The sequence below is a fragment of the Rattus norvegicus genome, chromosome 13 (assembly GCF_021556685.1).
Source record: "Rattus norvegicus strain SHRSP/BbbUtx chromosome 13, alternate assembly SHRSP_T2T, whole genome shotgun sequence".
NCBI lineage: Eukaryota > Metazoa > Chordata > Mammalia > Rodentia > Muridae > Rattus > Rattus norvegicus.
Genome location: NC_141546.1, coordinates 78,679,981 through 78,703,240, shown reverse-complemented (window position 1 = coordinate 78,703,240; position 23,260 = coordinate 78,679,981). Strand labels below are relative to the sequence as shown.

Sequence of the window (23,260 nt, the reverse complement as noted above, 5' to 3'; positions counted from 1 at the left end):
AACTTAAACGTGTGACGACAAACCTGAAATTAACATTTTACTTAGATTTAACTCATTTAATTTTAAATTATTTGATACACAACACAAGCTGGAAACAAGAACTCTCTGTGTTCATGTTTTGAATATTTTCCTGACGAGCTGCCTGTTCTTTAGGGCGGAGCCAGAATCAACTTTGTGCTGCCACAGCCCATCCTTACATCACTACCTCACATAGATTCAACATTCAGGACACACCCACAGCTGGCCCTGTAGTGGAGCCCCTCCCTTCCCTTACTCTGTCCCATTTCCCTTTAAGCTTTCTTGAGTGAGATGGGTCTCCTGTCAAATGCTGGAACCAAGCATGTCTCATTACTGCCACGTCGGTTTTGCTTTTAAGGAAGAAGTAAGAGCATGAGATTTGAACATCAGATGCTGACTCCGAGCTGACTTAACATACTTCCTTAAAAGGTACTTCACCAGGACTAATGGAAAACTGTGATCAGACCACAGTATCAAAGTGTTTGGAGCAGCCTACTAAGGTTTGGTCAAGTCATCTTTCTCTCACCACAAAACTATTTTTCTTAATATTCTACGCTCAAATCACAAGGTACTGTGAAAATCATGCTGCGTGTTGCAAATAACTGCTAAGTATGAGTAAAGAGAATGCCTCATATGCTACAATGTGTGTATTGAAAACAGACTCGTTTTGACTAATCTTATAACTTAAGCATTGCAAACTTCATCTGCTTTCTTCAGTGTATAGTCAAAAGACTTTAACAAATTTAGAACTGTGCTATCATAATTACAATCACTATTGAGTAATCTCCAAGTGCTTGTAGTCAAACTATGATCCTCATGCTTGGATTCTTGGGATTTTATGTCATAGGCATAGTGAGATTTATTTTTCTTCTGATTGTATAATGTGCTCAGTTATCAGGTTAACATATTAATCTCAAAATCTAGTTACTGCTTTTGTTTTATGTATATATGGCCACTCCCACCTCCTCACTCTATCTTTTCTCTCCTCTCTCACATTTATTAATATTGTATTTGTTTATTTTTTATTTCATGTGTACGAGTGTTTGCCTGCATACCTGCATGTGTGCACTGGCCTCCAAGACTCCTGTGCTCACTTTATATCCTCCCTGCTCTTGTCTTCTTCTTCAGTAGGCAGAGTCTTACTCTGTTACCTGAAGGGATCACCCAGATCTGCTGATTGGCAGCTCTGGCTGTCAGTCCATTTTCTTGAACTGGTTTTCAGGGTTGCATACTGGGTTCTAGATTTTATTTTTATTTTTATTTTTATTTTTTTTTATAAACTTGAGTATTTCTTATTTACATTTCAAATGTAACCCTTTCCCAGTTTCTAGGCAAACATCCCCCTAATCCCTCCCCCTCCCCTTCTTTATGGGTGTTCCCCTCCCCACCCTCCCCCATTGCTGCCCTCCCCCCAACAATCACGTTCACTGGGGGTTCAGTTTTAGCAGGACCAAGGGCTTCCCCTTCCACTGGTGATCTTACTAGGATATTCATTGCTACCTATGAGGTCAGAGTCCAGGATCAGTCCATGTATAGTCTTTAGGTAGTGGCTTAGTCCCTGGAAGCTCTAGTTGCTTGGTATTGTTGTTCATAAGGGGTCTCGAGCCCCTTCAAGCTCTTCCAGTTCTTTCTCTGATTCCTTCAACGGGGGACCTATTCTCAGTTCAGTGGTTTGCTGCTGGCATTCGCCTCTGTATTTGCTGTATTCTGGCTGTGTCTCTCAGGAGCGATCTACATCCGGCTCCTGTCGGTCTGCACTTCTTTGCTTCATCCATCTTGTCTAATTGGGTGGCTGTATATGTATGGGCCACATGTGGGGCAGGCTCTGAATGGGTGTTCCTTCTGTGTCTGTTTTAATCTTTGCCTCTCTATTCCCTGCCACGGGTATTCTTGTTCCCCTTTTAAAGAAGGAGTGAAGCATTCACATTTTGATCATCCGTCTTGAGTTTCATGTGTTCTATGCATCTAGGGTAATTCAAGCATTTGGGCTAATAGCCACTTATCAATGAGTGCATACCATGAGTGTTTTTCTGTGATTGGGTTACCTCACTCAGGATGATATTTTCCAGTTCCAACCATTTGTCTATGAATTTCATAAAGTCATTGTTTTTGATAGCTGAGTAATATTCCATTGTGTAGATGTACCACATTTTCTGTATCCATTCCTCTGTTGAAGGGCATCTGGGTTCTTTCCAGCTTCTGGCTATTATAAATAAGACTGCTATGAACATAGTGGAGCACGTGTCTCTTTTATATGTTGAGGAATCTTTTGGGTATATGCCCAAGAGAGGTATAGCTGGATCCTCAGGCAGTTCAATGTCCAATTTTCTGAGGAACCTCCAGACTGATTTCCAGAATGGTTTTACCAGTCTGCAATCCCACCAACAATGGAGGAGTGTCCCTCTTTCTCCACATCCTCGCCAGCATTTGTTGTCACCTGAGTTTTTGATCATAGCCATTCTGACTGGTGTGAGGTGAAATCTCAGGGTTGTTTTGATTTGCATTTCCCTTATGACTAAAGATGTTGAACATTTCTTTAGGTGTTTCTCAGCCATTCGGCATTCCTCAGCTGTGAATTCTTTGTTTAGTTCTGAACCCCATTTTTTTTTATTAACTTGAGTATTTCTTTCTTTTTTTTTTATTAACTTGAGTATTTCTTATATACATTTCAAGTGTTATTCCCTTTCCCGGTTTCCGGGCAAACATCCCCCTCCCCCATCCCCTTCCTTATGGGTGTTCCCCTCCCAACCCTCCCCCCATTGCTGCCCTCCCCCCATAGTCTAGTTCACTGGGGGTTCAGTCTTAGCAGGACCCAGGGCTTCCCCTTCCACTGGTGATCTTACTAGGATATTCATTGCTACCTATGGGGTCAGTCCATGTATAGTCTTTAGGTAGTGGCTTAGTCCATGGAAGCTCTGGTTGCTTGGCATTGTTGTACTTTTGGGGTCTCGAGCCCCTTCAAGCTCTTCCAGTTCTTTCTCTGATTCCTTCAACGGGGGACCTATTCTCAGTTCAGTGGTTTGCTGCTGGCATTCGCCTCTGTATTTGCTGTATTCTGGCTGTGTCTCTCAGGAGCGATCTACATCCAGCCCCTGTCGGTCTGCACTTCTTTGCTTCATCCATCTTGTCTAATTGGGTGGCTGTATATGTATGGGCCACATGTGGGGCAGGCTCTGAATGGGTGTTCCTTCAGTCTCTGCTTTAATCTTTGCCTCTCCCTTCCCTGCCAAGGGTATTCTTTTTCCTCATTTAAAGAAGGAGTGAAGCATTCACATTTTGATCATCCGTCTTGAGTTTCGTTTGTTCTAGGGATCTAGGGTAATTCAAGCATTTGAGCTAATAGCCACTTATCAATGAGTGCATACCATGTATGTCTTTCTGTGATTGGGTTAGCTCACTCAGGATGATATTTTCCAGTTCCAACCATTTGCCTACGAATTTCATAAACTCGTTGTTTTTGATAGCTGAGTAACATTCCATTGTGTAGATGTACCACATTTTCTGTATCCATTCCTCTGTTGAAGGGCATCTGGGTTCTTTCCAGTTTCTGGCTATTATAAATAAGGCTGCGATGAACATAGTGGAGCACGTGTCTCTTTTATATGTTGGGGCATCTTTTGGGTATATGCCCAAGAGAGGTATAGCTGGATCCTCAGGTAGTTCAATGTCCAATTTTCTGAGGAACCTCCAGACTGATTTCCAGAATGGTTTTACCAGTCTGCAATCCCACCAACAATGGAGGAGTGTTCCTCTTGCTCCACATCCTCACCAGCATCTGCTGTCACCTGAGTTTTTGATCTTAGCCATTCTCACTGGTGTGAGGTGAAATCTCAGGGTTCTTTTGATTTGCATTTCCCTTATGACTAAAGATGTTGAACATTTCTTTAGGTGTTTCTCAGCCATTCGGCATTCCTCAGCTGTGAATTCTTTGTTTAGCTCTGAACCCCATTTTTTAATAGGGTTATTTGTTTCCCTGCGGACTAACTTCTTGAGTTCTTTGTATATTTTGGATATAAGGCCTCTATCTGTTGTAGGATTGGTAAAGATTTTTTCCCAATCTGTTGGTTGCCGTTTTGTCCTAACCACAGTGTCCTTTGCCTTACAGAAGCTTTGCAGTTTTATGAGATCCCATTTGTCGATTCTTGATCTTAGAGCATAAGCCATTGGTGTTTTGTTCAGGAAATTTTTTCCAGTGCCCATGTGTTCCAGATGCTTCCCTAGTTTTTCTTCTATTAGTGTGTCTGGTTTGATGTGGAGGTCCTTGATCCACTTGGACTTAAGCTTTGTACAGGGTGATAAGCATGGATAGATCTGCATTCTTCTACATGTTGCCCTCCAGTTGAACCAGCACCATTTGCTGAAAAGGCTATCTTTTTTCCATTTGATGGTTTTGGCTCCTTTGTCAAAAATCAAGTGACCATAGGTGTGTAGGTTCATTTCTGGGTCTTCAATTCTATTCCATTGGTCTATCTGTCTGTCTCTGTACCAATACCATGCAGTTTTTATCACTATTGCTCTGTAATACTGCTTGAGTTCACGGATAGTGATTCCCCCTGAAGTCCTTTTATTGTTGAGGATAGTTTTAGCTATCCTGGGTTTTTTGTTATTCCAGATGAATTTGCAAATTGTTCTGTCTAACTCTTTGAAGAATTGGATTGGTATTTTGATGGGGATTGCATTGAATCTGTAGATTGCTTTTGGTAAAATGGCCATTTTTACTATATTAATCCTGCCAATCCATGAGCATGGGAGATCTTTCCATCTTCTGAGGTCTTCTTCAATTTCTTTCCTCAGTGTCTTGAAGTTCTTATTGTACAGATCTTTTACTTGCTTGGTTAAAGTCACACCGAGGTACTTTATATTATTTGGGTCTATTATGAAGGGTGTCGTTTTCCTAATTTCTTTCTCGGCTTGTTTCTCTTTTGTATAGAGGAAGGCTACTGATTTATTTGAGTTAATTTTATACCCAGCCACTTTGCTGAAGTTGTTTATCAGCTTTAGTAGTTCTCTGGTGGAACTTTTGGGATCACTTAAATATACTATCATGTCGTCTGCAAATAGTGATATTTTGACCTCTTCTTTTCCGATCTGAATCCCCTTGATCTCCTTTTGTTATCTGATTGCTCTGGCTAGAACTTCAAGAACTATATTGAATAAGTAGGGAGACAGTGGGCAGCCTTGTCTAGTCCCTGATTTTAGTGGGATTCCTTCAAGTTTCTCTCCATTTAGTTTAATGTTAGCAACTGGTTTGCTGTATATGGCTTTTACTATGTTTAGGTATGGGCCTTGAATTCCTATTCTTTCCAGGACTTTTATCATGAAGGGGTGTTGAATTTTGTCAAATGCTTTCTCAGCATCTAATGAAATGATCATGTGGTTCTGTTCTTTCAGTTTGTTTATATGATGGATCACGATGATGGCTTTCCGTATATTAAACCATCCCTGCATGCCTGGGATGAAGCCTACTTGATCATGGTGGATGATTGTTTTGATGTGCTCTTGAATTCGGTTTGCCAGAATTTTATTGAGTATTTTTGCGTCGATATTCATAAGGGAAATTGGTCTGAAGTTCTCTTTCTTTGTTGTGTCTTTGTGTGGTTTAGGTATAAGAGTAATTGTGGCTTCGTAGAAGGAATTCGGTAGGGCTCCATCTGTTTCAATTTTGTGGAATAGTTTGGATAATATTGGTATGAGGTCTTCTCTGAAGGTTTGATAGAATTCTGCACTAAACCCGTCTGGACCTGGGCTCTTTTTGGTTGGGAGACCTTTAATGACTGCTTCTATTTCCTTAGGAGTTATGGGGTTGTTTAACTGGTTTATCTGTTCCTGATTTAACTTCGGTACCTGGTATCTGTCTAGGAAATTGTCCATTTCCTGAAGATTTTCAAATTTTGTTGAATATAGGTTTTTATAGTAAGATCTGATGATTTTTTGAATTTCCTCTGAATCTGTAGTTATGTCTCCCTTTTCATTTCTGATTTTGTTAATTTGGACGCACTCTCTGTGTCCTCTTGTTAGTCTGGCTAAGGGTTTATCTATCTTGTTGATTTTCTCAAAGAACCAACTTTTGGTTCTGTTGATTCTTTTTATGGTCCTTTTTGTTTCTACTTGGTTGATTTCAGCTCTGAGTTTGATTATTTCCTGCCTTCTACTCCTCCTGGGTGTATTTGCTTCTTTTTGTTCTAGAGCTTTTAGGTGTGCTGTCAAGCTGCTGACATATGCTCTTTCCTGTTTCTTTCTGCAGGCACTCAGCGCTATGAGTTTTCCTCTTAGCACAGCTTTCATTGTGTCCCATAAGTTTGGGTATGTTGTACCTTCATTTTCATTAAATTCTAAAAAGTTTTTAATTTCTCTCTTTATTTCTTCCTTGACCTGGTTATCATCGAGTAGAGCATTGTTCAATTTCCACGTATATGTGGGCATTCTTCCCTTATTGTTATTGAAGACCAGTTTTAGGCCGTGGTGGTCCGAAAGCACGCATGGGATTATTTCTATCTTTCTGTACCTGTTGAGGCCCGTTTTTTGACCAATTATATGGTCAATTTTGGAGAAAGTACCATGAGGAGCTGAGAAGAAGTTATATCCTTTTTCTTTAGGATAGAATGTTCTATAAATATCCGTTAAGTCCATTTGGCTCATGACTTCTCTTAGTCTGTCGACATCACTGTTTAATTTCTGTATCCATGATCTGTCCATTGATGAGAGTGGGGTGTTGAAATCTCCCACTATTATTGTGTGAGGTGCAATGTGTGTTTTGAGCTTTAGTAAGGTTTCTTTTACGTATGTAGGTGCCCTTGTATTTGGGGCACAGATATTTAGGATTGAGAGTTCATCTTGGTGGATTTTTCCTTTGATGAATATGAAGTGTCCTTCCTTATCTTTTTTGATGACTTTTAGCTGGAAATTGATTTTATTTGATATTAGAATGGCTACTCCAGCTTGCTTCTTCTGACCATTTGCTTGGAAAGTTGTTTTCCAGCCTTTCACTCTGAGGTAGTGTCTGTCTTTGTCTCTGAGGTGTGTTTCCTGTAGGCAGCAGAATGCCGGGTCCTCGTTGCGTATCCAGTTTGTTAATCTATGTCTTTTTATTGGGGAGTTGAAGCCATTGATATTGAGAGATATTAAGGAATAGTGATTATTGCTTCCCGTTATATTCATATTTGGATGTGAGGTTATGTTTGTGTGCTTTCATTCTCTTTGTTTTGTTGCCAAGACGATTAGTTTCTTGCTTCTAGGGTATAGCTTGCTTCCTTATGTTGGGCTTTACCATTTATTATCCTTTGTAGTGCTGGATTTGTAGAAAGATATTGTGTAAATTTGGTTTTGTCATGGAATATCTTGGTTTCTCCATCAATGTTAATTGAGAGTTTTGCTGGATACAGTAACCTGGGCTGGCATTTGTGTTCTCTTAGGGTCTGTATGACATCAGTCCAGGATCTTCTGGCCTTCATAGTTTCTGGCGAGAAGTCTGGTGTGATTCTGATAGGTCTCCCTTTATATGTTACTTGACCTTTTTCCCTTACTGCTTTTAATATTCTTTCTTTATTTTGTGCGTTTGGTGTTTTGACAATTATGTGACGGGAGGTGTTTCTTTTCTGGTCCAATCTATTTGGAGTTCTGTAGGCTTCTTGTATGTCTATGGGTGTCTCTTTTTTTAGGTTAGGGAAGTTTTCTTCTATGATTTTGTTGAAGATATTTACTGGTTCTTTGAGCTGGGAGTCTTCACTCTCTTCTATACCTATTATCCTTAGGTTTGATCTTCTCATTGAGTCCTGGATTTCCTGTATGTTTTGGACCAGTAGCTTTTTCCGCTTTGCATTATCTTTGACAGTTGAGTCAATGATTTCTATGGAATCTTCTGCTCCTGAGATTCTCTCTTCCATCTCTTGTATTCTGTTGGTGAAGCTTGTATCTACAGCTCCTTGTCTCTTCTTTTGGTTTTCTATATCCAGGGTTGTTTCCATGTGTTCTTTCTTGATTGCTTCTATTTCCATTTTTAATTCCTTCAACTGTTTGATTGTGTTTTCCTGGAATTCTTTCAGGGATTTTTGTGTCTCCTCTGTATGGGCTTCTACTTGTTTATTTATGTTTTCCTGGAATTCTTTCAGGGATTTTTGTGTCTCCTCTGTATGGGCTTCTACTTGTTTATTTATGTTTTCCTGGAATTCTTTCATGCATTTTTGCGATTCCTCTCTGTAGGCTTCTACTTGTTCTCTAAGGGAGTTCTTCACGTCTTTCTTGAAGTCCTCCAGCATCATGATCAAAAATGATTTTGAAACTAGATCTTGCTTTTCTGGTGTGTTTGGATATTCCATGTTTGTTTTGATGGGAGAATTGGGCTCCGATGGTGCCATGTAGTCTTGGTTTCTGTTCCTTGGGTTCCTGCGCTTGCCTCTCGCCATCAGATTATCTCTAGTGTTACTTTGTTCTGCTATTTCTGACAGTGGCTAGACTGTCCTATAAGCCTGTGTGTCAGGAGTGCTGTAGACCTGTTTTCCTCTCTTTCAGTCAGTTATGGGGACAGAGTGTTCTGCTTTCGGGCGTGTAGTTTTTCCTCTCTACAGGTCTTCACCTGTTCCTGTGGGCCTGTGTCTTGAGTTCACCAGGCAGCTTTCTTGCAGCAGAAAATTTGGTCTTACCTGTGGTCCCGAGGCTCAAGTTCGCTCGTGGGGTGCTGCCCACGGGCTCTCTGCAGCGGCAGCAACCAGGAAGACCTGTGCCGCCCCTTCCGGGAGCTTCAGTGCAACAGGGTTCCAGATGGTCTTTGGCTTTTTCCTCTGGCGTCCGAGATGTGTGTGCAGAGAGCAGTCTCTTCTGGTTTCCCAGGCTTGTCTGCCTCTCTGAAGGTTTAGCTCTCCCTCCCACGGGATTTGGGTGCAGAGAACTGTTTATCAGGTTTGTTTCCTTCAGGTTCCAGCGGTGTCTCAGGCAGGGGTCCTGCCGCTCCTGGGCCCTCCCCCACGGGAGCCCAGAGGCCTTATACAGTTTCCTCTTGGGCCAGGGATGTGGGCAGGGGTGAGCAGTGTTGGTGGTCTCTTCCGCTCTGCAGCCTCAGGAGTGCCCACCTGACCAGGCGGTTGGGTCTCTCTCTCTCTCGGGGTCTGGGAGCAGAGAGCTGCTGCGGGCCGGGATCAGCGGGTCGAGTATTTCTTATATACATTTCGAGTGTTATTCCCTTTCCCGGTTTCCGGGCAAACATCCCCCTAATCCCTCCCCTTCCCCTTCTTTGTGGGTGTTCCCCTCCCCACCCTCCCCCCATTGCCGCCCTCCCCCCAACAATCTAGTTCACTGGGGGTTCAGTCTTAGCAGGACCCGGGGCTTTCCCTTCCACTGGTGCTCTTACTAGGATATTCATTGCTACCTATGAGGTCAGAGTCCAGGGTCAGTCCATGTATAGTCTTTAGGTAGTTGCTTGGTCCCTGGAAGTTCTGGTTGCTTGGCATTGTTGTACTTTTGGGGTCTCGAGCCCCTTCAAGCTCGTTCAGTGGTTTGCTGCTGGCATTTGCCTCTGTATTTGCTGTATTCTGGCTGTATCTCTCAGGAGCGATCTACATCCGGCTCCTGTCGACCTGCACTTCTTTGCTTCATCTGTCTTGTCTAATTGGATGGCTGTATATGTATGGGCCACATGTGGGGCAGGCTCTGAATGGGTGTTCTTTCTGTGTCTGTTTTAATCTTTGCCTCTCTATTCCCTGCCACGGGTATTCTTGTTCCCCTTTTAAAGAAGGAGTGAAGCATTCACATTTTGATCATCCGTCTTGAGTTTCATGTGTTCTATGCATCTAGGGTAATTCAAGCATTTGGGCTAATAGCCACTTATCAATGAGTGCATACCATGTGTGTTTTTCTGTGATTGGGTTACCTCACTCAGGATGATATTTTCCAGTTCCAACCATTTGTCTATGAATTTCATAAAGTCATTGTTTTTGATAGCTGAGTAATATTCCATTGTGTAGATGTACCACATTTTCTGTATCCATTCCTCTGTTGAAGGGCATCTGGGTTCTTTCCAGCTTCTGGCTATTATAAATAAGACTGCTATGAACATAGTGGAGCACGTGTCTTTTTTATATGTTGGGGCATCTTTTGGGTATATGCCCAAGAGAGGTATGCTGGATCCTCAGGTAGTTCAATGTCCAATTTTCTGAGGAACCTCCAGACTGATTTCCAGAATGGTTTTACCAGTCTGCAATCCCACCCACAATGGAGGAGTGTTCCTCTTTCTCCGCATCCTCGCCAGCATCTGCTGTCATCTGAGTTTTTGATCTTAGCCATTCTGACTGGTGTGAGGTGAAATCTCAGGGTTCTTTTGATTTGCATTTCCCTTATGACTAAAGATGTTGAACATTTCTTTAGGTGTTTCTCAGCCATTCGGCATTCCTCAGCTGTGAATTCTTTGTTTAGCTCTGAACCCCATTTTTAAATAGGGTTATTTGTCTCCCTGCAGTCTAACTTCTTGAGTTCTTGTATATTTTGGATATAAGGCCTCTATCTGTTGTAGGATTGGTAGAGATCTTTTCCCAATCTGTTGGTTGCCGTTTTGTCCTAACCACAGTGTCCTTTGCCTTACAGAAGCTTTGCAGTTTTATGAGATCCCATTTGTCGATTCTTGATCTTAGAGCATAAGCCATTGGTGTTTTGTTCAGGAAATTTTTTCCAGTGCCCATGTGTTCCAGATGCTTCCCTAATTTTTCATCTATTAGTTTGAGTGTATCTGGTTTGATGTCGAGGTCCTTGACCCACTTGGACTTAAGCTTTGTACAGGGTGATAAGCATGGATCGATCTGCATTCTTCTACATGTTGCCCTCCAGTTGAACCAGCACCATTTGCTGAAAATGCTGTCTTTTTTCCATTTGATGGTTTTGGCTCCTTTGTCAAAAATCAAGTGCCCATAGGTGTGTGGGTTCATTTCTGGGTCTTCAATTCTGTTCCGTTGGTCTATCTGTCTGTCTCTGTACCAATACCACGCAGTTTTTATCACTATTGCTCTGTAATACTGCTTGAGTTCAGGGATAGTGATTCCCCCTGAAGTCCTTTTATTGTTGAGGATAGTTTTAGCTATCCTGGGTTTTTTGTTATTCCAGATGAATTTGCAAATTGTTCTGTCTAACTCTTTGAAGAATTGGATTGGTATTTTGATGGGGATTGCATTGAATCTGTAGACCGCTTTTGGTAAAATGGCCATTTTTATTATATTAATCCTGCCAATCCATGAGCATGGGAGATCTTTCCATCTTCTGAGGTCTTCTTCAATTTCTTTCTTCAGAGTCTTGAAGTTCTTATTGTATAGATCTTTTACTTGCTTGGTTAAAGTCACACCGAGGTACTTTATATTGTTTGGGTCTATTATGAAGGTGTTTCCCTAATTTCTTTCTTGGCTTGTTTCTCTTTTGTATAGAGGAAGGCTACTGATTTATTTGAGTTAATTTTATACCCAGTCACTTTGTTGAAGTTGTTTATCAGCTTTAGTAGTTCTCTGGTGGAACTTTTGGGATCACTTAAATATACTATCATATCATCTGCAAATAGTGATATTTTGACTTCTTCTTTACCAATCTGAATCCCCTTGATTTCCTTTTGTTATCTGATTGCTCTGGCTAGAACTTCAAGAACTATATTGAATAAGTAGGGAGAGAGTGGGCAGCCTTGTTTAGTCCCTGATTTTAGTGGGATTGCTTCAAGTTTCTCTCCATTTAGTTTAATGTTAGCAACTGGTTTGCTGTATGTGGCTTTTACTATGTTCAGGTATGGGCCTTGAATTCCTATTCTTTCCAGGACTTTTATCATGAAGGGGTGTTGAATTTTGTCAAATGCTTTCTCAGCATCTAATGAAATGATCATGTGGTTCTGTTCTTTCAGTTTGTTTATTTGATGGATCACGATGATGGTTTTCCGTATATTAAACCATCCCTGCATGCCTGGGATGAAGCCTACTTGATCATGGTGGATGATTGTTTTGATGTGCTCTTGGATTCGGTTCTAGATTTTAAGCTTGGGTCATGGCCTTATTTCTCTTTCCCCTGAGAAGGTGGAAGGAGTCTGTGCTGCTTAGAATTGGTTGAGGAGTGACTGCTAATTATCCTTTTCTTCATGCATTCTTCAATATGTTTGCTTGTTTTGCTAAAATTTGCTAGACAATCATTGTGGTCTCTAATCTGATTTCCTTAGCTTGTGTGGAGGTAGTCTGGCATATATATATATATATATATATATATATATATATATATATATATATATATGTGTGTGTGTGTGTGTGTGTGTTTAACTGGGTGTGTTGTCCTTGAGGAACTGGTCTTGTTTCTTAGCTACCATCTTGTTTCACACCCCAATTTTTTCATCCTTTCTCTCCCCTCTTGCTTTTATCCTCTCAGTACTAGAGACCAGACCACACCTCACCAAATCCTATCACCAACCTCTACCTCCATCCACCGACTTTTACTTAACTGTAGAACTTAAACACTTTCCATTCTAGCATTGAAAGACTTTGGAAGCAGAGGCTTTGAAAGAAAACTAGAAAAATTATGCTTTTGACACCATAGTTTCTTTGAGGTGTGACAGTAAGCTGTCCACTTCACACACCTAAGCTTCATTTTTTGCACCTGTATAGTGGGAATGTTATTGATGTCTTGGAAACATTAGAACCATTAAACATGCATTATGACTAAAAGCATTTGCTATTAAAATGGCAGAGTCAGTAGATTGATACCATGGCCTCATCAGGAAAATAGCATTTGATTTTTTTCATGCAGCATCTGAATAGTATGAGGAATATGAGAGAGGCTCATAACTCTTATAAAAAAGAGTTCTACAGAGGAAAAAGTAAGTCCATGCATTATACTGATTGTACCTAAACATAGGCTTCTCAAGAAATCTTCAGTTTCCTTACGTGTATTGAATGATTTCTGGAGCAATCTTTATCTGGGGCAGGTTTAAAGAAGTGAGCTTGCCACCCTGGAGAGCCAACGACTAGTTTCACTCACCATGGTGAAGAGGAACCCAGAATGGGAAAGGGTTTATTTCAGCTTCTAGATTTCAGCTCATCATGAAGAGAGGTCAAAGCAAGAACTTAAGCAGGAGCTTATAGGAGGCCTACTTGGTATTCTATGGAGCAATAACTCTGACCAAGGAACTCACAGCTAAGGAAATACAGCTGAATCTAAGGAGGAATGCTGGCTTGCTCATAGACACGTGCTCAGCTAGCTTTCTTATACAGCTTAGGGAATGGTGCTGCCCACAGTGAGCTGGGCCCTTCTGCATTGACTAACAATAAACACTATCCTCCACGGACACATTTATAGGCCATCCCATCCAGGAAATTCTTCAATTTACCCTTCATTCTCAGTGACTCCAAGCTGTGACAAGTCACAAGTAAAGTTATCTAGGACAAGCCCTGAGTCCTACAGCTTTCTGCACTAAGGATCACTAACGGAGACAGTAGTAGATGGTGAAGATGGGAGACCAGAAGAGGGCCTGCATGTTACATATTTCATTTACAATGCCGAGTTCCTAATTGGTTTTACATGGAGAGTTAATTTTTGGTTTAAGCTTACAGGTATTACCAACTGACAGTGCATAGTAGCTTAGAGATCATTAATATTTATATTACTGTTAATTATTTATAGCTGTAATGGATACTTTGTTCAAGACACATCCCCACACATGGATTCCAAAAGAATCAACCTCTTTTGATTATTTTTAACTTAGTTATGTTTTTGAGTCATGGTTTTACAAAGTTGCCCTGGTTGGCCTGGAACATTCTATGTGGCCCAGGGTGAGCTCAAATTTGCAACCACTTTCCTGCCACCGTTCCCTCAGTGCTGGGATGATAAGCTTGCACTACAGTTCTCAGCTTTTGAGCTTTTAGGCTTCCCTGTGAACTACTAGGGCCTGGTTTTTAAGTAATTGATCTGAATCAAGTCCAGGCTTAGACATCCAGCCCGAGGCATGGTAGGGGGAGAGTCATGGCTGATGCCACAGCTGGCTTACCCTATCACACAGCATTGAAACTTTCTACTCATGGCTACAGTCAAGGTTCTGCAGCATCACATCTCCGTTTTGTCCTTGTCCTGCTTAAGGACAGCTGAGCTGCTGCTTCCGTAATAGCATAGATGAAAATTCCTTCACCAGAAGCGTTAGGGTGGCTCTCTCTAAAGCCACCCTCTATCTCTGATAGGCAGATCCGCTCTGGTTGAATGGGCAGTGGGAACCTCTAAACTTTCTCCTGACCTGGTTTCAGAGTGTTTTATTTAGAAATCACTGCTCTCGAAGCTATGAGGACTGTGTTTTGTGGCCATCTGCCTTTATTTGTGTGACCATTTAATAAAACAATTACCTTCGTGTAGGAGACAAATAAACAGAATAATATATATTGTGCTTACAACTGAGCTGCAGGCTTAAGCATCACTAGTGCTAGACAAGCACCCCAGCATTTGTCCCTGGCAGATCCTCGGCCTTGATTGCCGGGTCCATCAGTATTTCTATCATGCGTTTGCTTTCCTCTTAAAGCCATACTGCTTGGGCTGAGAGGTGTGGGTTAGTCAGAAATCTAGCTCGTATGAGGCAGGGTGTCCAATCCTCAGCTTGGCAGTAGATAAGTTAATTTAATTAAATAATTAATTAAAATTGATAAACCATTGTACTTTCAGATGTTTTAAGTTTATACGCTTAATAACTAACAAACATCATATCTTTGCAAATTGTAGTTCATGTAACACCATGGTTTTGAGATTCACCTAAATATATGGGCAGCGGTAGAGGTTTTTATATACAGAAGACAAGTAGTTAGCCACTGGACTTGAGTATTTTCACTTAAGATCCCTGAGCCATTTATAGATCCAGACAGTTTTTTTTTAACTTGAGAGTAGATACAGAGGCCAAGTGGCTGGTCTGCATTATTTATTAAAAATCCTTATTTAGATTTAAAAAATTCTTTTTTTCCCAGATTTTTTCATTTATTGGATTTTTATTTACATTTTAAATGTTACTCCATTTCCTGGTTTCCCCTCCAGAAACCTGCTATCCCATTCTCTCCTCCCTGTGTTTCTGTGAGGGCACTTCCTCACCAACCCACCCATCCCCTCCCACCTCCCTGCCCTGGCATTCCCCTACAGTGAGGCATCAAGCCTTGACAGGACCAAAGGCCTCTTCTCCCATTGATGCCCAACAAGGCCATCCTCTGCTGCATTTGTGGATGGAACCATAGGTCCATCCCTGTGTTCTCTATGGATGGTGATTTAGTCCCTGGGAGCTCTGGGGGCTGGGGGGGAGGTCTGGTAGGTTGATATTGTTGTTCTTATGTGGTTGCAAACCACTTCAGCTATTTCAGTCCTTCTCTAACTCCTCCATTGGGGACCCCATTCTCAGTTCAATGGTTGGCAGCGAGCATCTGCCTCTCTGTATTTGTCAGGCTCTGCCAGAGCCTCTCAGGAGACAGCTATATCAGGTTCCTGTCAGCATGCACTCTGGGTTTGGTATCTGTATGTGGGATGGATCCCCAAGGTAGAGCAGTCTCTGAATGGCCTTTTCTTCAGCCTCTGCTCCACATTTGTCTCCATATTTTCTCCTGTGAGTATTTATGTCCCCCCTTTCTAAAGCATCTACACTTTGGTCTTCTTTCTTCTTGAGCTCCATGTGGTTTGTGAATTGTGTCTTGGGTATTCCAAGCTTTAGGACAAATACCCACTTATTAGTGAGTACACACCATGTGTGTTTTTTGTGGTTGGGTTACCTCACTCAGGATGATATTTTCTAGTCCCATCCATTTGCCTACAAATTTCATGAAGTCATTATTTTTAATAACTGAGTAGTACTCCATTGTGTAGATGTACAACATTTTATGTATCCATTCTGGGTTCTTTCCAGCTTCTGACTATTATAAATAAGGCTGCTATGAACATAGTGGAGCATGTGTCTTTGTTATATATTGGAGCATCTTTTATATCCTGTTATACCCAGGAGTGGTATAGCTGGGTCCTCAGGCAATACTATGTCCAATTTTCTGAGGACCTGCCAGACTAATTTTCAGAGTCATTATACCAGCTTTCAATCCCACCAAAAATGGAGGAGTGTCCCTCTTTCTTCAAATCCTCACCAGCATTTGCTGTCACCTGAGTTTTTGATCTTTGCCATTCTGACTGGTGTGAGGTGGAATCTCAGAGCTGTTTTGATTCGCATTTTCCAGATGACTAAGGATGCTAAACACTTCTTTAGGTACTTCTCGGTCATTTGATATTCCTCAGTTGAAATTTTTTTGTTTTGCTCTGTACCCCACTTTTAAATAGGATTATTTGGTTCTCTGAAGTTTAACTTCTTAAGGTCTTTTTTTGTATATATTAAATATTAGCCTTCTATCAGATGTAGGATGGGTAAAGATCTCTTCCCAATAGGTTGGTTGCTGTTTTGTCCTAATGACAGTGTCCTTCACCTTACAGAAGTCTTGGAATTTTATGAGGTCCCATTTGTCAATTCTTGATCTTAGATCATAAGTCATTGGTGTTCTGTTCAGGAAATTTTCTCCTGTGCCCATGTGTTCAAAGCTCTTCCCTACTTTCTCTTCTATTAGCTCAGTGTATCTGGTTTTATGTGGAGGTCCTTGATCCACTTGGTCTTGAGCTTTGTACAAGGAGATAAGAGTGGGTCGATTTGCATTCTTTTAGTGATTGACCTACATTTGAACCAGCACATTTACTGAAAATGCTGTCTTTTTTTTCCCATTGGATGGTTTTAGCTCTTTTGTCAAAGATCAAGTGACCATAGGTGGGATCATTTCTGGGTCTTCAATTCTATTTCTTTGATCTACCTGCCTGTCTCTGTACCAAAGCCATGCAGTTTTTTTTTTTTTTTATCACGATTGCTCTGTAATACAACTGGAGGTTAGGGACTGTGATTCTCCCGGAAATTCTTTTATTGTTGAGAATAGTTTTTCTTATCCTGGGTTTTTTGTTATTCCAAATAAATTTACAAATTGCTTTTTGTAACTCTATAAAGAATTGAGGTTTTTTTTTGTTGTTGTTCTTTTTTTCGGAGCTGGGGACCGAACCCAAGGCCTTGCGCCTCCTAGGCAAGCGCTCTACCACTGAGCTAAATCCCCAAACCCTTGAGTTGGAATTTTGATGGAGATTGCATTGGATCTGTAGATTGCTTTGGAAAGGTGGCCATTTTTACTATATTAATTCTGCCAATCCATGGGCATGGGAGATCTTTCTATTTTCTGAGATCTTCTTTGATTTCTTTCTTCAGAGACTTGAAGTTCTTATCATACAAATCTTTCACTTGCTTGGTTAGAGTCACAACAAGGTATTTTATGTTTTGTGACTATTGTGAAGGGTTTCATTTCCCTAATTTCTTTCTCAGCCTGTTTATCCTTTGAGTAGAGGAAGGCTACTGATTTGTTTGAGTTAATTTTATATCCAGCCACTTTGCTGAAGTTGTTTATCAGCTGTAGAAGTTCTCTGGTGGAACTTTTGGGGTCACTTAAGTATACTTTTATATCATCTGCAAATAGTGATATTTTGACTTCTTCTTTTCCAATCTGTATCCCTTTGACCTCCTTTTGTTGTCTGATTCCTGTGGCTAGGACTTAGAGTACTATATTGAATAATTAGGGAGAGAGTGGGCAGCCTTATCTACTCCCTGATTTTAGTGTGATTGCTTCAAGTTTCTCTCCATTTAGTTTGATGTTGGCTACTGGTTTGCTGAATATTGCTTTTACTATGTTTAGGTATGAGCCTTGGTCAAGGAAGAAATAAAGAAAGAAATTAAAGACTTTTTAGACTTTAATGAAAATGAAGGCACAACATACCCAGACCTATGGGATACAATGAAAGCAGTGCTAAGAGGAAAACTCATAGCTCTGAGTGCCTCCATAAAGAAACTAACAGCTTGATAGTATACCTGAATGCTCTAGAAAAAAAGAAGTAAATATACCCAAGAGGAATATATGGAAGGAAATAATCAAACTCAGGGCTGAAATAACCAAGTAGAAACAAAAAGAACTATACAAAGAATCAATAAAACCAGGAGCTGTTTCTTTGAAAAAATCAACAAGATAGATAAACCCTTGGCCAGACTAACCAGAGGGCACAGAGTATCCAAATTAACAAAATCAGAAATGAAAAGGGAGACATAATAACAGAATCTGAGGAAATTAAAAAATTATCAGATCCTACTACAAAAGCCTGTACTCAACAGAACTGGAAAATCTGGATAAAATGGACAATTTTATAGACAGGTACCAGGTACCAAAGTTAAATCAGCATCAGATAAACCATCTAAACAGTCCCATTACTCCTAAAGAAATAGAAGCAGTCATTAAACTCTCCCAACCAAAAAAACCTCCCAGGACCACATGGGTTTAGTGCAGAATTCTATCAGACCTTCAAAGAAGACCTAATACCAATACTCTTCAAACTGTTCCACAAACTAGAAACAGAAGAAACACTACCCAATTTGTTTTTTGAAGCCACAATTAAGCTTATACCTAAAACACACAAAGACCTTACAAAGAAAGGGAACTTCAGACCAATTTCCCTCATATCAACGCAAAAATACTCAATAAAATTCTTGCAAACCGAATCCAAGAACACATTAACACAATCATCCATCATGATCAAATAGGCTTCATCCAGGGATGGTTCAGTATATGTAAATCCATCAACGTAATCCACTATATAAACAAACTCAAAGGGAAAAAAGACCCACATGATCATCTCATTAGATGACGAGAAAGCATTTGACAAAATTCAACACCCCTTCATGATAAAAGTCTTGGAAAGATCAGGAATTCAGGGCCCGTACATAAACATAGTAAAAGCCATATACAGCAAACCAGTAGCCAACATCAAACTAAATGGAGAGAAACTTGAAGCAATCCCACTAAAATCAGGGAGTAGACAAGGCTGCCCACTCTCTCCCTACCTATTCAATATAATAATTAAAGTCCTAGCCAGAGTAATTAGACATCAAAAAGAAGTCAAAGGGATGCAAATATATTTATTCTCTGACTTTTCTTCTAGTTGCCCCTTCCAGGAGTACTCCCCTCAACCTCCTCCCCCCGTAAGAGAGAGGAAAGTCAAATGGATGAACTCACCTTCCTTCTCTTGCTGAAATTATATTTCTTTCTTCTATGTCACTGTTTTCTTCTCTCGTGGTAATTATATGCCTGTGGTAGACTTGAGGTATATGTCATAACCTCACTCATTAGATAAGAATGTAGCAAAGAATGGTGTGGGGGTGGCAACAAATAGAGTATTTCAGCCGTAAGACAAAAACAATCACTGTAATGAAGCAAATCCACTGAGCTGGAAGCTGGCGGACAGTCACAGCATCTAATGTGAGCCATAGAGGCAAACTAAGTTGACAAAGGCATTTTGTATCAACCAATCAGTCTTTCATCCCATTCAGAAATTGTAGGTCTGAAATATAAAGATATTATACACTTACCAATCCTTGTCCAGATATTAAAAAGTATATAATTCATAGTGAACAATTGGTTTTGTAAACCCTGAAAAAACTTGCCACGATGAATTGTTAAGAAAGCAATTTGAGTAGCTGGAGTTTATTAGTTCTCTCTGAAGACTTAGCATCTTACTAAGGGCTAAGAGTGAGCATCTTCTGATACATTCTGGAAATCAGTCTGGAGGTTCCTCAGAAAATTGGACATTGAACTGCCTGAGGATCCAGCTATACCTCTCTTGGGCATATACCCAAAAGATGCCCCAACATATAAAAAAGACACGTGCTCCACTATGTTCATCGCAGCTTTATTTATAATAGCCAGAAGCTGGAAAGAACCCAGATGCCCTTCAACAGAGGAATGGATACAGAAAATGTGGTACATCTACACAATGGAATATTACTCAGCTATCAAAAACAATGACTTTATGAAATTCGTAGGCAAATGGTTGGAACTGGAAAATATCATCCTGAGTGAGGTAACCCAATCACAGAAAAACACACATGGTATGCACTCATTGATAAGTGGCTATTAGCCCAAATGCTTGAATTACCCTAGATGCCTAGAACAAATGAAACTGAAGACGGAAGATCAAAATGTGAATGCTTCACTCCTTCTTTAAAAGGGGAACAAGAATACCCTTGGAAGGGAATAGAGAGGCAAAGATTAAAACAGACACAGAAGGAACACCCATTCAGAGCCTGCCCCACATGTGGCCCATACATATACAGCCACCCAATTAGACAAGATGGATGAAGCAAAGAAGTGCAGACGGACAGGAGCCAGATGTAGATCGCTCCTGAGAGACACAGCCAGAATACAGCAAATACAGAGGTGAATGCCAGCAGCAGACCACTGAACTGAGAATAGGACCCCCGTTGAAGGAATCAGAGAAAGAACTGGAAGAGCTTGAAGGGGCTCGAGACCCCATATGTACAACAATGCCAAGCAACCAGAGCTTCCAGGGACTAAGCCACTACCTAAAGACTATACATGGACTGACCCTGGACTCTGACCTCATAGGTAGCAATGAATATCCTAGTAAGATCACCAGTGAAAGGGGAAGCCCTGGGTCCTGCTAAGACTGAACCCCCAGTGAACTAGATTGTTGCGGGGAGGGCAGCAATGGGGGGAGGGGGAGGGATTAGGGGGATGTTTGCCCGGAAACCGGGAAAGGGAATAACACTCGAAATGTAAATAAGAAATACTCAAGTTAATAAAAAAAAAAAGAGTGAGCATCTTGCTAGAGATACTGACAAACACACTTGACAAAGGAGAAGAGTGTGTGTACTCATTGGCCCAATGAGCACAATTTATTGTGATACAACATGTCATAGGCAAAGTTCATACTTAAGAACAGACAATTGAATTACAAAAATTCACACATGCATTTTGTGTGTCTGTCTGTCTGTCTGTCTGTCTGTCTGTCTGTCTCTCTCTCTCTCTCTCTCTCTCTCTCTCTCTCTCTCTGTGTGTGTGTGTGTGTGTGTGTGTGTGTGTTCACATCCACATGGGTAGGCAGACTCTCTAATTTTCTCCCGAGTTTTCTAACAACTGAGTGATCCAAAGGACACATGAACAAACTCCCACAGTTGATTTCATTTGGATTTCTCTTCAGTTTTTAACCGCATTGAGTATACCTCACCATCTCAGAATGTATATGGTGAATTTCTTGACTATAACCTAAGTATAGCCAGATAGACCATGTGCTTTGGAGACTCATTATTAACTTTATGCCAATGATTATAATGATAATGGTTAGCAAGTTATTGAACATGTGTGCTATGCACTCTCATGTTTTATATGGAATACTCATCTAGTACCTGCATCATATATAACATACAATATTATCATCATCTTTGTATTACAGAAGAGGAAGACTCAGAAAGACTAAGAAATTAATTTGCTAAGGTTACCTTAGATGTAAGTCAGGGGAAGAATTTTCAACTCATCCATATCTGTTTGACCCCAGTAAATACAATTTTTGGGGGTTAGCTAAATGGCCCAGCAGTTAAGAACACATACTTGGGGCTGGAGAGGGGGCTCAGTGGTTAAGAGCACTGACTGCTCTTCCAGAGGTCCTGAGTTCAAATCCCAGCAACCACATGGTGGCTCACAACCATCTGTAATGAGATCCGATGCCCTCTTCTGGTGTGTCTGAAGACAGCTACAGTGTACTCACATACATAAAATAAATAAATAAATGTTAAAAAAAGAACACATACTTGAAGAAGACATGAGTTCAAACCTCAGCACCCAAATCAGGTAGCTCAAAGCTGTAAGTCTAGCTCTAGGAGATTTGACAGGCTATGCTGGAACCTGTGGGCACCTGTACTTGCATATGCACATACCTATATGTATATGCACATGTACAAGGACACACACAATTAAAATACATCTTGAAAAATTCTTTTATTGTGCATTATAAAATGGTCCCCTTTGAAGTTTCTCTGTTTTGATTTGTTTTTTTTCACGCATGTGCATCATGTGATCCACAGGTAGACTATGAGTTTGGACCAACAAAAAATTGTCAATCTGCTTTAAAATCTTATCAGGTATCTGAACCTCCATTGTACAATGAACGAATGTTGTAAATGTCAATATATTGTTGCGACATCAAAAAGTTAGACATGTTCACATCCTAATGAAAACTTAGTGAGTCAAAATTATTCGTGGTTATGTTTTCAGTAGACAGGATTCCATTTGTCGGCACAGGAAACCATAGCTGGCACAAACAAAGATAGGCAGCGTGACTGGACCCTTATGAAAACTACATCCAGCCACTGGAATGCTATCCCTCAATAGGCCCACGCCTGCGAGAAGTACCCACTTCTGAAAGGCAAACTGTGGAAAAGAAAAGCTGGTAACAAGGTACATCCTCAGCAAATCCTGAAGCCAGGGATGGGAACAATGCAACCAAATTTAATGGTTTTACCTTCTGCTCTGGACAGTGGGGAAAGGGAATATAGGAAGGTGAAAGAAAATGGATTAGGATGCAAAGCAAACTTCAGAATCTGTGGTTCAATTTCACCACATTACATGGGCAATGGGTAAATTACTCTTGGGTACATTGTAATACATTTTCCTACAGTTCAGCTACTTTAAAAACAAGTGCATTACTGTAGATTTATAAAAAAAAAAAAAAAAAAAAAACAGAGCGGCTTAAGTGGCTTGGGGTTTCCCATCAGGTTATGATGAAACTTCTGATTAGGAAATGCTTTCTTTCCATGTTCACTCGTGAATTCAGTTCCTCCTGGGTTGCTTGAGGTCTTCATTCCCTTGATAGGTAGTCCTCTGTGTAAGGAAGCAGTAGGCTGTGGCTTTCATCAGGGAAATAAGATGTGCAAGACAGTCATCTAACGACCTCATCTTAAAAGTGACATCCATGACTTTTGGCATGGAGTTGTCTTTAGAGCTGAGCCAGCTCTACAGTCAAGGAGAGGGAGTGACAGGAAGGCAGGAATAACAAGCACAAGTAAGTGAGGGTGAAATTACAGGTGATGTGCTTGTGTCCCCTTGAAACTCTCATGCTAAACCTCGAGGTGAAGCAGTTTGGAGATACAAGACAGTAATCAGCAGACAAAGTTAGGTCCTTCTGAGTGACTGTAGTGTCCTGTTAAGACGTGAAATAAAGGCTTGGTTACATGCTCTGCTTCCTAGTAACCATGTGATAAGAAGAGAACCATCCAAGAACAGAATTTCCATTAGGTACAGCGTGCGCTGGCACCTTGATCTTGTATTTTCCTGCCTCTAGAACTATGAGAAAGAAATGTTTGTTGTTTAAGCCA

General features: G+C 40.7%; 1 protein-coding gene across 1 annotated transcript in view; it reads left to right on the top strand.

The window, feature by feature from the left end:
• Positions 1 to 279: 279 nt before the first annotated feature.
• Positions 280 to 23,260, top strand: part of Ntmt2 (N-terminal Xaa-Pro-Lys N-methyltransferase 2) — a 41,554-nt gene continuing 18,573 nt past the window's right edge. The window contains 1 exon segment of the mRNA NM_001376860.1: positions 280 to 447. The gene's annotated coding sequence lies outside the window, so the exon portion shown is untranslated.